The sequence below is a fragment of the Diachasma alloeum genome, unplaced genomic scaffold (genome assembly GCF_001412515.2).
Source record: "Diachasma alloeum isolate Michigan unplaced genomic scaffold, Dall2.0 Dall_scaffold_00943, whole genome shotgun sequence".
In the NCBI taxonomy this organism is placed as follows: Eukaryota; Metazoa; Arthropoda; class Insecta; order Hymenoptera; family Braconidae; genus Diachasma; species Diachasma alloeum.
The window spans coordinates 84,894-97,126 of NW_021681060.1; the positions used below are offsets into that span (position 1 = coordinate 84,894).

The following is a 12,233-nucleotide window of genomic DNA, read 5'->3' on the forward strand; positions in this document are numbered from 1 at the left end:
CCATTTAAACATTCTAAAATATATCTATCCGATGTGATGTTGCTCCATCTGTCCACAAAATAACGGAGGCGACCTGCTGGTTTCTTTACCTGCACTACCTCCTCGATGACGAGGTCCTCTTCCTCTCCGTCGGCCTGGATGAAGGGTGGGGGGTCCTGTAGGGTTTGGGTTTGAATTTCATTGGACGACGCTTTGGAACTGGACCCACCTGACGACTCCCGACAGGTGGGTATTTCGAGTTTCCCTGGTTCTTATAACCAGGAGTATACTTCAGAGCAGCTTTTTTCTTGATATTATCGCATACTTTGCCAATCTCCGTCACGCTGTTGATTTTATCTTTGAGTTTGTCCCCGTACAGTAACTCATCCGAAATCAATCTGTCGACCATTTCCTTCATGTCGTCACCTAACTTTGGGGTAATAAAAGATTTCCTTCCTACCGACTGCTGGTGGAAAACATCAACCATCATCTGGGCAGCGTGACTAATACATTCCGTCAGTTCCTCCTCATCAACGCCATCTTCGGACTGTTCTAGAAGCAAACTCATGGCCGCCCCCAAAGCAACAATCGCAGTACCAACACAGTTTTGAGTGTTCACGAAATGGTCGTCTCTCTGCTTTGGAATTCCCTTACACAAGGGAAGAACATCTTCATTTAATGCAGGTGCCTCCATGTAAAGATCTCCTTGCCTGTTGTACAATTCGATGATTTCTTTTTTATTTTTCTCAGGAAGACCTTCTTTTTTCCATTTCATCCATGTGTTTTTCAATTCTGGATGGAATTGAACTTTCTTGAATTTACAATCACTGGGGTCAGCTCCCAATAACTTTAGAGCTTCATTTTTTGCTTGTTGCTCTGATGTCTCTCTCGAAGTTCCGATTTCCTCAATCACCTGGATTTCAACGTCCTCTGGGCGTTTTGTCGGTCGATTCTCCTTCTCGCTGTCATCTAGAGACACGATAACGATTTTTTATGGCACCATCGTTCTTATTGAACTCAATTGCTGACAAATGTCTTTATTGAGGTCTTATTGACCAGACAAAACCGTATGGGTTTGTCCCTCACACTTTCGTCTGGAAAGGCAAGGTAGACATCGAGACACAGCTAATAACTTACCAGTTTTCTCGATGTCAGTAGACTTGGGTTCAGGAGGCGCTTTCAAGGTGGTCTGTACTGTTTGTACAGTCACCAGCGTCTCAACCACCTTTGTTAGGTTATCAAGTCTTTTATGCAATTCTTCGAATTTCTCATCACGTCTACTCTTCTTATGACTCCTGGATCTCGATCTGGAACGACTTCTCCTCGGCATGTTGACTCTCAAAAGAAAAAATTCGACGGAATTATTCCTTCTTTTGAGATAATACACGGCTAAACGTCTTGACGCTTCGGCACAACGAAACAATCTGAAATGGAGGGGCCGGAGAGATTCGGGAGATGGCGACGGAGGGCGCCACCCCTGCTTTTTCTTTTAAATTTGGGCGCTAAACGTTGTGAAGCTAGGCATGACAAGCATGACTACATTACTATCATCGAGAACGAGACACGTAATATAATAATGCCTATACATTCAGTTCCATTCCATTCTCATTCACAAGGGGAAATGGTAATTTATTTCATTCTGTAACAGTATGTATCATTAATATTACACAAACTTTTTGCACTTTTCGAAAATTTATATCAAGAAAGATTTTTCCATTTAGAAACAGTAGGTATTTTATATTTTCTTAATTAAGAGTCATCACAATAACTGTCACTTTCATTCAATTTTGATTCTTCGTTTTTCGTATTATTTTCACCATTTTGATTTATTTCTAAAGTGTTATCGAGCTTCTGTTTTTTATTTGACGAAGTGGACGGAATTTGAAGTGGATAAATTGCAGTTTGTAATTCTTTTCCGTTTTTCCCTTGAATTTTCTGGATGTCTTTAATTGAACTGCATTGGAAGATTGGTGGATTTACTGGAATCAATAGTTTTTTTTAGTTTTACGTATGTATATGTGAAAATACATATATATATATTTATGATTTTACGTATAATCCTTACCATCCATGTTGAATCTTCCAAGAATTTCAACTCTTTCTCTAATTTTGAAAGGACTCTCAAACGTTATAGAGAATTCCGCAATTTGAACTTGTAATTTTTTAGTATTTTCGGCTATTGCTCCGATACAGGTATTAAACATGGGATTTTGTTGATTCTTGGAAATCGCAAAATTTGTTTTTATATATCCTGAAATCTCTGAAATAGAACGATCGAACTTATCAACTGCGATGGTTTTAGAATAAAAATACATGGAATGAATAATTTTTCATCCATACTTATAAGCTCTTTAGGTTCTCTGGTCAAATCTGCGATGCTGATTGTTCCAATCTTTCGGGGTTTTGGCTGATAAGTTTTTATTTTCTTCACTTCCATGTTTGATTGAAGGATTAATTGTATAGGCATGTTACCAGTATTGTGTTTGCATCAGTTTTTGTTGCGTGTGCTCCATTGATATGAACGACCTGTCAATTATTCACATTTCTATGATTTTGGTATTGATAATATAAATTATATTTTTTTGTCTATATTTAGATTTCATTTTATATTTGGGACATTCCATGTCAACTCAGCCACCCTGGATTTTTTTGTTTCTCAGAATCCTGAATTAGCATGCTCCTAGTCAAGTACTACATGAGTACATACTTTCTCTAAATTTTTGCTCCTTTAACATTAATTGTTTGGCCAGGACAAATAACAAAAGCTCAAATATTTGAAAAATCATATTTTGCGAACAAATTGGCTGATTTTAATAAATAAAAAAAGATTTTTTTCGTTTTTTTGTATACTTTGAGACTAAAAATACAACAGTACCACAAGGATGAATACTAAGCCATTTTTTAAGTTTTTCGTTATTTTAATCCCTCTGTTTCGCAGGGGCCATTCGAAAATCGAATAATTTTTTTTTTCTTCGATGGATGATGATATTACTCAACTTTTCCGGAGTATTTCAAAATGGGATAGCCATATGGAGATGAGAAAAAAAAATGCCATGGAAAATTCGATTTTCCGATGATACATGGGACATTCCATGTCAATTCAGCTACCCTGGATATTTTCGTATTTCGGAATAGAACATCNAAGATGTGCAAATCCAATGCGAGTTCCTGGGGAGAAAGGTCACAATGGAAGACCTGCATTCAATCTCAGAAAGACTACGACAGACATTTCCATTCTTGCCAGAAAATGCAAAAATATGTAGCTCCTGTAGGAAAAGAGCTTTGACTTACATTCCTGGATTACTACCCTCTGAATCTTCATCGGATCGAGAAGTCTCTTCATCGTCATCAAATGTTTCAGCCGATCGTTTGTCCAGTGCCACACCATTTCTAGTAGACATTTCTACGAGCAATATCGCAGGGAGTTCTTTGAGGTCAGGTAATTCCTTCCATTCAATCAATCCTGATGGGGATATGATTTTCAACGAAGCTTCAGAGAAGTACGATGCTCTAACAGCAGATGATGATTCAGAGACAGAGCACCACAGGAACATTCCAGCAAATTTTCGTTCTCCACGGGAATTGGAATTGGAAGAAATGTTGGATGGACTCAAGCAAAAATTGAATACGATGACAGAATATTCTGAACGTATTCAACTCTTGACTATTGCTCCACCTTCATGGAGTGAGCGAAAGGTGAGCCGTGAATTGGGTACGACAAGGTACATAGTTATGAGAGCAAAACAACTGCGAGAACAGAGAGGAATATTTGCTTCAACAGTTGCGAAGGCTGGTAAATCCTTGCCCAAAGAGACAGTTGAAAAGGTCCGGAGTTTTTATGAGAGTAATGGTCGGATGATGCCAGGGATGAAGGATAAAGTGTCAGTTAGAATCAACGACGTGAAGAAAATGATGCAGAAGCGGGTGGTCCTCGAGAACTTGAATGGTCTTCATGAGAAATATAAAATTGCTCATCCAGAGTCTCCGGTGGGATTCAGCAAGTTTGCGGAATTGAGGCCGAAACACTTTGTATTGTCAGGAGCGAATGGTACGCACGTGGTATGTGTCTGTACCTATCATCAAAATTGTGAGCTGATGTTCGATTCAATCAACCTTTCTACACTCACTAAAAACTCATCATGTCCCCTTACCGACTATAAAGACTGTCTTGCAAGACTCACTCGTGCCCTGATCCAACGCCTGAATGCCACTTAGATGAGTGTAAAAACTGTCCTGGAGTTGAAGGATTATCGCTCGAGCTGAAAGAACTCCTCCACGATGGTGTGATTGAAACTGTAGAATTCAGGACTTGGCAATCTGTGGATAGAACAACATTACAGACCCAGAGACTTCCAGTGTATGAATTTGTTGATGTACTTTGTGAGAGATTTAAAGTATTGAAATCTCATCATTTTATTGCCATACAACAAAACGCTTTCGTGAAAGAACGAAAGGGGAATTTAATTGAGGGTGAAATTCTAGTGCAGGCCGATTTTTCGGAGAATTATTCTTTCGTAGCTCAAGACGCTGCTCAATCGTTCCATTACAACAATGATCAATGCACTGTCCATCCTGTGGTGTATTATTATCGCCACGGCAATGATATTCGACATAGAAGTCTAGTCCTCTTATCTGACAGTCTCATTCACGATACTACTGCAGTTCATTTAATGCAACAGATTCTGATCCGACACATAAAACAAGTCTGTGATGTCGTAAACAAATTGATCTATGTTACACATGGTGCTGGACAGCACTATAAGAATTGATATAACATGGCTAATCTTTTGTTGCATAAAAATGATTTTGGAGTTGAAGCAGAGGCGCACTATCATGCGACCGCGCATGGAAAGACGGCATGCTATGGCGTAGGCGCAGTCTTGAGAAAGCAAGACGAAGAAGTCTCCAAATTACTAATGGTGAACCTATTCTCACTCCAGATGGTCTGTTCCAGTGGGCAAAGAATAATTTCAAGGATCTCGATGTGTTTTTCTACACTAAACAGGAACACGAGGATACGAAAGACCGGTTGAAAACAAGATTCGACAGTGCAAAGAAGATTCCAGCGATACAAAAAAATCACGGCTTCATTCCTGTGGAAGAAAAGGAATTATTGATTAAGAGATATTCTTCTGCGACTACGGGAGAAGTTTTTCCAAAGGCGAAGAAACGAAATGGATGACGTACATTAAGATAGCCATTGTGATTCAGAAAATTTCGATTTCAAATTGCTTTTTCTCTATAATTTAATGTTTATTTTTCAAATTACAAACTTGAAACAGACATATACTCCATGTTGATCTAAAAACTCATCAAATATTTGGTACTTTGCGAATTCTCATTGTCGTTTACGTAAGTAGAGCTGTTAATAATCAATAAATTCAACTTTGTTCTATATAAAACGTTTTTTATCCATCACTACTTATGCATCTCATCTTCAAATTATGCCAAAAAATTGCACGCTCATCCTTTCATGAGGCATTCATCATTTTTCAGGAACAAAATTCGTAAAATCTAATTTTTCAAGAGAGAAAAAATATTCTCTCATCTCCATATGGCTATCCCATTTTGAAATACCCCGAAAAAGTCGAGTAATATCATTATCCATCGAAGAAAAAAAAAATATTCGATTTTCGAATGGGCCCTGCATAACAGAAGGATTTAAATAACAAAAAACTTAAAAAATGACTCATTATTCGTCCTCGTAGTACTGTCGTTTTTTTATTCCAAAAGCGTATGAGAAAACGAAAAAAATCTTTTTTTATTCATCAAATTCGGCCAATTTGTTCGCAAGATATGATTTTAAAAAAATTTGAGCTTTTGTTATTTGTCCTGGCCAAACAATCAATGTTAAAGTAGTGAAAATTTAGAGAAAGTATGTAGTCATGAAGTACTTGACTGGGAGCATGCTAATTCAAGATTCTGAGAACCAAAAAACTCCAGGGTGGCTGAGTTGACATGGAATGTCCCATTTGAGAATCGTTGACTGTGAGTTTGCAGAAAAACTATATTGAAAAAATATCAAATATCTTTTTTTTCGGAAAATTTTCGAAGATTTTCCTAAAATAATATATTGATAATTAATATTTACGTTGTTGATACAGAGCACAGATTTTACTCGTGTAACTACGTCGTTCCACGCAACTACTTTGATAGATCTCTCATCATCTTCAGTTGAAACTGTGAACGATTGAACTAATTTATTTCCTTTTGCGTATCGATGTGCCTCAATTCCGCTTACGTATCCCACGATCTCACTGAAAGGAAAATTTCTGAATCGTTGTTATAGGATGACCATGAAATTGTCGGCAACTCCCCTCACCCTGACAGCCCCTAGTTGCACCCCTTCCCTCCTTTCCTCAGTTTTTCTACGTCGATCATTATTAATAGAAAAAGATGTTCAACTCAAGTATATTTATGATTTGAAATGAAAAAATGAAATTCAGATATTTCCAAAGTTTCATTCGGAAAAGGAAAATGGAAAGAAGGAATAAATTTTGACGTTTTTGTTTGTGTATAGAGGGTTATAAGAGGCATTATATTCACTTACACAACTTTATCTCCTATTTGAATTTGGTCCATTTCCTCCGTTGTGGTAAATTCAAGATCGTCATCAGAATCACTTTCTAAATTTTCCTTTGGATGCTCCGTTTTTATTTCATTGAAAATTCGGGAATAAAATGAATATGTCAAATGAGTGATTTGTGTGTATGGCAATATATATGAAACACAATGAAAGTCGGGGTAGATCTTCAAGTCTTTCCGCTAATATCCATAGGTTTCGAAAATTCAAATTCCACTCATAAATTATCTTTTATAGATTTTTGATTTTCCCTGTACTGCTTTCACTGTTAAAAAATTTAAACTGAATTTTCCAGGTTTTGACCTGGAAATATGACAGTTTCACTGAAATTTCAGGAAATTTTATCACTCGAAATCCAAGATTTCCGAGGAAGAATCAATGGAAACTGAAAATTTCAGTTCAATTATTGCATAAAAATGAATGGAAATTAGGAAAATTCAAGGAAAACTATCCTTGAATTTTCGATTCCTCTAAATTTCAGAGAAAATCTTCGTTATGAACTGGAAAATCTACACGCGCAAGGAGAAAGCTCTTCAAACATGAAAATGTCAAATTCTTCGAAATAAGGCTAAAATCCCGATTTCCATTTTTCAAAGAGGGGGCGGAAAAAAATAGTTATGCGCATCCTATCGGATCGTAATAGGGCCTAAAATCTTCGTTATGACCTGTAGAATACACACGCAGAAGGAGGACGCGCCTCAAGCTGTGCAAGTGGGTGACTCATAGGTTTGAATATTGAAATGACAAAATTCCTTGAAATTTGCCTGAAATTCCGATCCACATTTTCCAAAGAGATGGCTCAAAAAAATAGTTATCTACACCCTTTCGGATTGTAATGGGGCTTAAAATCTTCGTTATGACCTGGAGAATGTACACGCGGAAGGAGAAAGCGCCTCAAGCTGTACAAGTGGTCCATTCACAGGTTTGAACATCGAAATGTTGGTGAGTCATGGTGACATTACGTCACTTATGATTTTCCACTTTTTCCATGTAGGCTCGTTTCACTGACTTACCTGGCAATTATCGACGTAATTTGACGTTATTTGACGTCTAGTTGATCAGAAAATGATCATCATGAAGTGCTGAAGGCGAAATCGAGATTCACTTCTCAACCAGACTGCAATCTATAATTTTTTGTGTAGGAAATATTCCTGATTTCACGAAAACAAATAGGCAAGATTTTATTTGAAGCCTATTCCCGAGTTATATATTTTTCTATTATGGTTACAGCCCTCTCACCACTGTCCCTGGAGTTCCCTTCTCGTTCAGCATTGCCTTTACCTGAAACTGACGAATAACGATGGGTATATATCCTCAAGTTTATTTCGAGAATGAAGTCAGAAACATTCACCTGTTTCTTTTTGTAAGTTGATGATTATATTGATGACAGCAAATCAAAATGAATTTTGATGACTCAAAATTGTTCTCTGTGGTTGAGAATTTTCCGGGTTTCCGATGGAATGAATCCTGCGAAGGTTCTCTTCTTCATTTGGTAATGACTGATGATTTGACTTGTACATTTGTTGTTTCTATCTTATTTCGTTCTTGAATGTCTACACCAATCTACTTTTCTTCCAATAATTCGCGATAGACATAGTTTTTTATGCTATTCCTGTTTCGTTGATTTCCCAACTAAATTCTTAATGATCCCCATGATCGGACTCGAGACATAGCCACATATAACTGTCCGTGACTGAACACATCTCTTCTCAAATCTATGCCGATTTTCTCGAATGTTTGACCTTGAGATTTATTGATAGTTATTGCAAATGCCAGTCTGATTGGAAATTATCTTCGGGTGAAAGTGAATGGGTAAATATTTTCACAAGTGAGAGTGATCCGATGAAGAAAAACAATTTCTCCTTTCTTATTACCAGTTAAAATTTCACATCGGGGAATATTCACACCTAGTTCCAAAACCAATAACCGCGTCCCATTACATAATCCTTCATTGATGCTCAAATTTCTGATCAGCATCACGATACCGAATTGCCTCAATCGTAGCTCATGTGGAAAGGAAGGAGTTGACGGAAATTTCCACCTAATATAATAACCTTTCGCCCAAAGAGTTTCTCCTTATTCATTATGCAACGTAATATTCGATCCATTATTTCTAAGGCATAACGTGGTGCCATAGGAGTTTCGTCCCAAATAAACATATCTGTGTTTTCCAAAATGTTTGCTTCATCTTAATAGAAGAAACCAAATCGGAATATAAGGGTACTGGTAATCCAAATGTCCTGTGAACAGTTTTTCCTTGAGGCAGCAGAGTCGCAGCGATGCCTGTGAATGCCACGGTGTTCACTTTTTTCTCCATCCCAATCAATAAATGCCATAAAGTCGTGTATAAGAACGTCTTTCCTGATTCGCCGGGTCCATCGATGTAGAAGCATTTACGGGAGTTTTCTCTCATTTTACTCGTAACAAAATGAATTTCGTCAATTATTCTCTTCTGATCGTTATTTGAACATTCATAAAGGGCTAATCCTTTCTTTCGTATTTGCTCCAAGTCAATTTCATTAACCAAATCTCCCATATTATTGATAGCAATTGGCATGAACTGGAAATCTTTCAAACTTTTTCCTTTCTGATTCAAATATGATTCAATAGTTATCAAACTTTTTTGCTGGGCCGATGCTGAATCCATATTTCTTGAAAAATCTTCTGAGATAGACTCCTTGAATTCACTCCATAATTTTTCCGGGTACAATGGACTACAATGTATTAGAATTCGTGTGAACAATCTTCGCAACTGTGATGGCATCATCCATATTTCAGCTTCTCGCATGGCACGATTCCATTCTTCATCATTGGCAACCAATTCTAATGCCACACATGCTGATGTGAATGATGGATGTTGATATCTGTTTACACCTCTTAATATTCCAAAACTCGTGTATAGTTCGAAATGATCCCTGTCGTCTTGTCCATTCTCCTTTGTATTTTCCGTTGCTCTTGGTCTTCCTGAAAGTGTAGGGCATCGATATGTCAACATAAAGGTGATTGCGAGCACTCTCATCTCGACAATTTAATGCGAAATAATCTATCAACATATTTTTCTGGTCTACAATGTCGTTCAAAGTTAGTCTTTCAGTGTCAGAGTTTATCGTTACTCGTTACGCGCCTGGCAAATGAATCGGTAACCGAATCACTGGATGACTTTTTCCATACAATTCTTTCCCCTGAATCCTGCAGCATGCTTCTACAGGTCCGACTTAACGGGCTTCCTCATGTTCATTGATTTCATCATGTATGATTTCCGTTTCACTAGTGTTGATAGCAGTTCCATGTATTGATATTGAAGCAGAATCATGTCCTTTATAAATATACAAGTAAAGATATTTGACAGATTTAATGCTTGAGCCCACTTCCACGTTGCAATGACAATTGAATATTGTCAACAATTTTGGAGAATAAGGAACTACGAAATGATTATCTACGATGTAATTATTAGCACTTTCATAAAATTTGCCAGTTTCTTGTCTTCTGTAACAGGGATAACCGTTTTTGTCCAGTATCGTTCTCTGTTGGAATGATTTCGAAAAGTGTTTCGTGCACTTTTCATTCTCGAAACAGCAGTTTCCACAAGGACCATGTATCATGTTCTTCATCACTATTGGAAATAGTTCCGGCTCTTCCTCGGGATCAGGTATTTCTGCAGAAATCAAGCTGTCAACTACTTCAGGGAAGGTTATTTTATAATTTCTTTGTAAAGTCACTAATGGATGGATGTGTGGCGATCCACGTTTTTGAAATTCGACGACATATACCCATGCCTGCACTTTTCCAAATATTTTCCCCGAAGTAATAATGTCCAAGAGAGCATTCTTTTTCACATCGAATAGTCGTGAGACAATATCAGGGCGGTCACATAGTTGTTCTCCAAAGCGTTAATTTTCTCTAATTTCTTTCCAATTGGGATTACAGGTCATGGTGACGAACAAATCTGGTTTTCCCTATTTCCTCACGACAGCCATGGCGTCTTGATAATTTTGAGCCATATTTCGTGGTGATCCTATGAATGTCGAATGTAGAATGACCAATTTTCATATCTTTTTCCCTGCTTCGTGTGCTTTCGTTTCCACATAATCATTGACATTTTGATATGTATCAGCTCTTAACTTATCTTGATGGTATCTACAATATGCGAGGCAATCTTTCTCAACTTTCATGTAACTGTCAACTATCCACTGTTGAAATAAACGACCTCCTCTCAAAATTGGATTGAATGTATCGCGAAAAGCTATTAAATTCCTGGTGTAATCTGTTCTCGTAATTCGTCTTGTACGATTCAAATGACACATATCTTTATGCCAGCCTTCATTTCCAGACGGATAAAATAAGGGGTATATGAAAGGCTCTGCTTTGGGATCCATCGAACTAATTGTCTCCAATTTCTCAGTTGATTCATTACGAATAGTTATGAACGTATCGGGTATATCACCATCAGCAGTTGTGAAAATAATAGCCACTTCATCGAATTGTTGTGGATTATAACGACGTGTGTCCATACCTCTTTATGGTAAGAAAGACATCTGCACTGCAGGCATTGGTTTTCCAGCTCTTCTCGCTCTCTTCTCGAGTCTTTCGATTTCTTTTTTCATTACTGTGTAAGATTTTGCAAATACATTTTTTGACCGAATAATTTGATCAACAATAGTTAAGTTCTCCATTTAAATCTGGCATTGCATGAATCTTTTCTTGATTTGCATCGTCCGAATCCAAAATGAATTACTGTCCATATGTTGCTGCTTTGTCAGGTTCTGATCGAAATGCCGTATTCATTTGGTAGTAAATCTGTCCTCTTATCTTGAAACAATACGGCCCCAAACGTTGTCCATGAAAATTTACTAAGCGCGTATTAAAAGATGCAAATGAAAATGATGAGTTATAACTTCGAATGCGATTCAAGAATTCACTCGACAGTTCATGTTCTCTGTCAAATAATTGTTGTAGTACTTGAGCAAAATCATTGAAAGCCACTGGTGGCACAGCTCCATGCCTGCAGCAATCACCGAATGATCGTAGATCTATCTTGTTATTTACCATTTTTTTGGAAAAATGTAATGCCCCGCAATGACAGCACTTTACGGCCATGCGACCAGTATAATGCTCTTCGTCACTAACAACTTTTCTCTTTCTTCTTACTCGGTATCTTTTTACTCGATCAATTACTGACTTCGATAATTTTTTGTTACCAATTGCCACATGCCTTCTTTGTTGACTTCCCCTTTTCTTTGCTCTCTGACGCGATTCAAAAATCTCCGGTTGTCGAGAATTTCGAGTAATTTTCCGTCGAGCCATTTCACGAACTTCTGAAGAGTTTAATTTGTGCAAATTATTACGAAAAAAAAGATGAAAAGTTCAATTTTCTTACCTGAATTAATTCAAATAGCTGCTCACATTCTTTACCGAACGAAAATTCACAATTTCACAATAAGATAAGATAATCTGATGAAAATTATCTTATGATGAAGATAATTGCCACGATGAAGGTTAATCATGTGAAATTGTCTCCTGACGATAATTTGTTTTCGAACATTTCTTTTAGTCGACCATCAAATCAACTCACACAACTCACAATTCATACAAACGGCTGAAAAAAATAGTTATGCGCATCATGTCAAATCCCTTGAAATTCGGCTAAAATCCCACCCCCATTTTTCAAAGA

At 37.3% G+C, this 12,233-nt stretch overlaps 1 long non-coding RNA gene across 1 annotated transcript; it reads right to left on the reverse strand.

The window, feature by feature from the left end:
- Positions 1–2,143: 2,143 nt before the first annotated feature.
- Positions 2,144–6,849, reverse strand: LOC107045469. Its single transcript, XR_001461441.1, has 3 exons — positions 6,071–6,849; positions 2,320–2,505; positions 2,144–2,239 (listed from the first exon to the last, which is right to left on the reverse strand). It is a non-coding gene; the product is annotated as an uncharacterized LOC107045469 (long non-coding RNA).
- Positions 6,850–12,233: the final 5,384 nt, after the last annotated feature.